This window comes from Gouania willdenowi, chromosome 19 (genome assembly GCF_900634775.1).
Source record: "Gouania willdenowi chromosome 19, fGouWil2.1, whole genome shotgun sequence".
NCBI lineage: Eukaryota > Metazoa > Chordata > Actinopteri > Blenniiformes > Gobiesocidae > Gouania > Gouania willdenowi.
The window spans coordinates 15279553-15285975 of NC_041062.1; positions in this window are offsets into that span (position 1 = coordinate 15279553).

Genomic DNA, 6423 nt, shown 5'->3' on the forward strand with positions numbered 1-6423 from the left:
ATTTTAATTTACTCTCAGGGGGAAATACAATCAGTGTAATTTATTTGTAATTAATAATAATAATTAAACACAGGTCAACATATTTGTAATTGAGTTGTAGCTGAAGATGAATAATTAAAGATGTAATGAAATGTAATTGTAACACTGCATAAAACTGTCCATGTACTTAAGTTAGATTATTGTAACTTTTTTGTCGTAGTATATATTCCATCCACTCTGATGCCATTCCAATCAGTGGATCATTCCCAACTTCACCTTTATCCTCAACAACTTTCCCTCAGACAAAAAGGACAAAAGTTTGACTAACTTTGCACGTGCACATGGTTCCTGTTGAGTCTTACCTCTCCTTCATGTTTTCTCCATCGTCGGCTGCGAGCTCCAAGCGTCTCGATCAACACTCCTCTGACTCTCTGCACTTCCTCTCCTCTTTTCTTCCTCTTCCTCTTCCTCTCCTCCTCGCTTTCCTCACACTGCTCACAGCTGGCAGCAGTGGGTCCGATCCAGGATGGTCAGGATCTACTGCTGCCAAGATGATTCTGTGCTCAGCATGTGTGTGTGAGCGTTTAAAAACTGCATGATGCAAAGGAAAGTGTGTGTGTGTGTGTGTGTGTGAGTGTGGCGATGAATTCACTGTGCAGCACAACTGTTCAGGAACCAAATGAGATTTGTTCTTTAGTGTGGGATGGATAGGAGAGAGAGAGGAGAGAGGGAGGGAGTGATGGAGAGAGAGTGTGTTTGTGTGTGTTCATGGGAGTGTGTGTGTGTGTGTGTGGGGGGGGGGGTTATCCAGCTGCATCTCCCATCGTCCCCCGAGGGAAAAACTGTGGGAGGAGGGAGTTGTGGAAAACTAAAAAGAGGAGGGAACGTTTGCAGTTTTCACTTTTTACAATAATTTTCCTTTTACTTGTTTTCTGTATTTTTCATTTCTACATGTGTGTAATGTTGTTACAGGTTAATAATTTTGGTTTATTAGCATCGAGAATCCTTAGAAGTCTTCATAAAGTCCTGAATAACATCACAAGGAGAAATCAACCCACAAACTTGCCTTAATCGTCCTAATATTTTAGAAATTGTAGACAATATGATAGTGAAATAATAAATGCTATAGCTAGGTCTTTATTTGCATGTTCTCTCTAGCACGTGTTGTTACCGTTCAGTCTAAATATCTCTTCTCCAAGAGATACAGTACCAGTGTTTTGAATCAGCCTCGTCTCAGAGTTTGTGAAACTGACACGAAAAGAACTTTATGTGTTTTTTTGTGCGCGGCAGCATGATTTCCTCATTTCTCGTGCTTCTGGGAGCAACTTTTTTCGTACTTCGTGGCATAAAGTGTTCTTCTGCTACGTGACCACAAATAATTGGGTCTTTCGTGCTGCACATTTATGTTGGCCTGGTGGGAAGAAAACTGCAAACCGATGAATGCCAATTGCGTTTATCGCCAAAACATAACTCGAACCCTGAGCGAATGTTATGAGCAGGGCTGGGACTTTAACACCTTGATTTTGAATAATTAATTACAGAAAAATAACGCACTTAACGCATTCATTTTTTTTTTTTTTTTTTTTTTTTTGTCTTTGCTCTCCAAACAGTACGGAACCTTTCTCATTGCAAGAGTTCCCGGTATACCCATAATACTGATGCACAGACCACAATACAAGACGGGAGACTCAGAGGAGAAGTCGTTGCTGTGCTTCGTTGGCGTTTATTTTACTGTTTAAAAAAAGCAGTGGCTATCCGTACGGTTGCAGTATCAATACACCGACATTCTATCCATACGCAACGCCCCTATTTGGCCAGTTTAGATCATGTGATAGGTGGGTCATTGTCCAGTTTGGGTTGCATGACTGAGACTAAACTTTACCCTAACCCTAACCCTAAAAATTGTTGCGATATTGGGTTATAACCTAACCCTAAACTTAACCCTAAGATGCTACGTACTTCGGTAACCATACCAATAGCACCGGGGGTTGTCCGTACAGCAACTGTACAAATAGACACTTTTTTTAAAGGTCATATATTATGCTATTTTTCACCGTTTGTTCTAAGAACCCCCAAAACATAGTATTTGAGGTTGTTTTTCCCAAACTCGCCTGTTTTCCAGAGTTTTAGCCTCAGAAAAGTCACTTTCTGAGCAACTCTACACAAACAGGCTGATTTGTGGCCTACTTATGCATATTCATGAGTGGGCGTGTCTATAGACGGGACACTGACTTCCTCCTCCCCGTAGGGCCAGAGGACGGCCCGCCCTCCTCCCACCCACTCCGTAGCCGAGCTCATGCTGCTTTATAAACACGAGACAGAGCGTGGGGGCGGGGCGTTCACTGATACATATATAGACTGTAGAAAGTACATACATAGCACTGAGCGAAGGACGCTGACATGCTCACCTTAGTGGGCGTGTCTGTTTACATGTCAATCACAGCAGAGAGCTTCCTGGAGGCGTGGCTTCTCCAGCTCAGTGCAGTGTCAATTTTGTCATCAAAGTGGAATTAAACACTGGGCATGTGTTTGAAGCCCAAATAGCATTTTTATGATGTTTAAAGCAATGAATTTAGCGTAACATGGGTCCTTTAAAAAATCATGGAAAACAGAAGCCCAGTTGTCTGCAAATCGAGCAAGAAAGAGTTTATCAATCACTGGCGCTTTGCAGCCTACGCTATCACCTTAATGCTAAACATGCTGCAGCTAGCACAGACACTCGGACAGTACTAGCTGCCACATGCTCCGAGCACGTAGCCACAGTGAAAAAAACCACACAGTGAAACCAGTTGTTTAGGCACATGTGAAACCCAGTATAAGTCTGATTAGTGTCCTTAAAAGTCTCTGAAAGTCTAGACTCAGTCATTCTGTGATGCTACGAGTCAAATCTGTTCATAGAGGACAGTCAACATCTGATGAGGTCACTCCTGCTCATCATTCACTTATCACTCACCCCTGCTCCGTCTGGCTCATCAACACACACACACACACACACACACACACGGATGTACACACACAAATACAAGTGCAACTTCCCATCAGTCACTTCACTTTTCTTTTAAAGCGTCTTTCATTTTGATTTGGCATTGATAACAACATTCTATAACAAATTTGAAGCATTTGTGCATTCGGTGTCTGTGTGTGTGTGTGTGTGTGTGTGTGTGTGTGTGTGTGTGTGTGTGTGTGTGTTTACAGGTAATCCTCTGAGAAGGATTCAGGTACCCACAGAGACAGGCTCCATCTATTGTTTTGTTCAAGCCTAAGCCTGCTGGGAAGAATCCAAATCCAGCAGCGTTCAGTGAACACAATCCCTCGTTCCCAAACGCAAACACACAAACACACACACTCATGTGAAGCTGTAATTATAAAAGCTTATATGGAAGTAAACGACCAAATGTGTGCGTGTTAAAGGATTTATTAGTTAGTCATCGTGACAAGTTCCTTTTGGTTTCTCCTTAAAATCTAGAGTTTTGTGTTTAGTCATTGAAGAGAAAACTCCCTTTCATCGTTTTCTCTGATATGTTGTGCTATTGTGTGTTGGCGATGACAGCGAGTGTGTGTGTGTGTGTGTGTGTGTGTGGTGGTGGTGGTGGGGGTATGGGTGGGTGTATGGGGATTGGAAGATGAAAGATAAAGAAGGGAGAAAGTGTGATGGAGATTGAAAAGATGAGAGAGTTAATGTAGGGCAGAGAGGAGGAGGAGGAGGAGGCTGATGGTAGAAGGAAATAAAGAGAGGGAGGAAGGAAGAGGAGAAGAGGGGGAGGTGAGGTGTAGCCTCTGGCAGAGGAGAGCGGAGGGAGGGGTTAATAGGTTGAGGATCACAGGTCGGTAAGATGAGAGAGAAGATGAGGAACAGTCCACCTGAGGGATGAGAGAACGTTGGTGAACGTGAAAAAGTAACGTTTGTTTTCTTCCTCGTGGTTTATTAATGCTGACTGTCAGCGGTGCTAAATGAATACTTCCACACAGATGTGCGTTACGTAAGAGAGAGTAGAGAGCATTGATTGGGCCATGATGTGCAGAAGGTCGCCAAGCCAATAGCGAACAAAACGACAAACAGGATGAGTGTGATCTCATTGCACCACAGCCAATAAACACATATCAATACATGAGAGTTAAGGTCAGATTTTTAGGAACCATCTACTTTTGACTCCTGAAAACTGTTTTAAACTCATTTTAAAGGCATTCAATAAACTATTAAAGGTGATTCTCAATGTAAAATTTAAAAAAGTGTCAACTTTCAGTGAGATTATATTACATTAAAAAAACAAAGTGATATTCATGATTGCACTCTGTGAGTAGCTGCTAAAGAAAAACCTAATCCAGGGTTATTCAACCTTGGGGTCGTGACCCCATGTTAGGTTGCCTGGAAATGAAATGGAGTTGTCTGAAATGTCTAGTAATTGATAAAGTTACAGATTCATTTTTCTTTTTTTTTTTTTTTTTTTTTTTGGCTCTAGTGGCCTTTATATGACAGTTGCTTGACAGGAAAGGGGGTCAGAGAGAGCAGGGAATGACACGCAGGAAAGGGTCCCAGGCCGGGAATCGAACCTGGACCCGCTGCAGGTGAGGAACTATGGCCTCTGTACATGGGGCGGGCGCTCTACCCACTGAGCTAAACACCGCCCCAGATTCATTTTTCTTTTTAAATTAAAACACGACTCCCAATCTTAAACAACTGTATTCTATATTTTCACTTTCTCAAATATGAATATAATGTAACAAATAAATACTAAATAAATAACACACAAATTGATAAATAAATAAATAATATTAATATTATAAATATAATATAATATATATATATATTATATTATATTTATAATATTAATATTATTTATTTATTATTTATTTATTTCAAATTTTTAAAATATCTATAGATATTTTAAAAATTTAAAATAACTAATCCTGGAAACTCTTTGTTTGTAACACAGTATAACACAAACAAACATGATCAATAACTAATTCTAGAAGTAAAAATAATGTCTTTGGGGTCGCCAGAAATTTGTGATATTACAATTGGGGTCACGATCCAAAAAAGGTTGGGAACCATTGACCTAATTCCATTTGAAAATCAATGAAAATTTAAATTTAAATTCTTTAGCATTGTGATTTATTTGGAATGAGCTCTCGCATTCTTTGGGCAATTATCTAAGAAAACATGTGCATGGTTTATATAGGAGAAAAATTCTAATGCATTTCTCTGTTAGAAAGGAAAAACTTTCACAAAAAAGCTGTTTTTTTCTAATTCATACATCTGATTTTAATAATGTTTTGATTTCATAATTTGTTTTATTTCATGCTGTTCATTGTATTAAAATGTTACAAATGTTATTCTATTTGTATATCATCCTAAAAGTGCATTAAGCACCATTCCTAAAACATCGCCTGACTTAAAATGCTTCTCCTCTAATGATGTTGAACTGTGTGTGTGTGTGTGTGTGTGTGTGTGTGTGTGTGTGTGTGTGTGTGTGTGTGTGTGTGTGTGTGTGTGTGTGTGTGTGTGTGTGTGTGTAATGGATTTTTATTGTTTGAGGTTTGTAATTTCATTCTTGCAAGCATTTTGTTGAGTGTTTTTTAGCAGCTCAGCATAAAGAGACTGCATGGCTATTCCTAAATAAGCAGAAAGATAAACCAGCAACAAGCTTATTTTGAGTTATACCAGCATTGCATCTTTGAGAATATATAGGTCAGAGTCAATGAATTTTTTTTTTACTAAAGCCTTGCCGATTGCATGCAGTACAAGCGGTATCTTTGAGACTACGAGCGGTATCGTCGAGGGTACAAGCGGTATCTTTGAGTGCACAAATGGTATCGTCAAGGGTACAAGCGGTATCTTTGAGGGTACGAGCGGTATTGTCAAGGGTACAAGCGGTATCTTTGAGACTACGAGCGGTATCTTTGAGACTACGAGCGGTATCGTCGAGGGTAAAAGCGGTATCTTTGAGACTACGAGCGGTATCGTCGAGGGTACAAGCGGTATCTTTGATTGCACAAATGGTATCGTCAAGGGTACAAGCGGTATCTTTGATTGCACAAATGGTATCGTCAAGGGTACAAGCGGTATCTTTGAGGGTACGAGCGGGATCGCCAAGGGTACAAGCTGTATCTTTGGGACTATGAGCGGTATCGTCGAGGGTACAAGCGGTATCTTTGAGGGTACAAACGGTATCGTCAAGGGTACAAGCGGTATCTTTGATTGCACAAATGGTATCGTCAAGGGTACAAGCGGTATCTTTGATTGCACAAATGGTATCGTCAAGGGTACAAGCGGTATCTTTGAGACTATGAGCGGTATCGTGGAGGGTACAAGCGGTATCTTTGAGGGTACAAACGGTATCATCAAGGGTACAAGCGGTATCTTTGATTGCACAAACGGTATCGTCGAGGGTACAAGCAGTATCTTTGAGGGTACAAACGGTATCATCAAGGGTACAAGCGGTA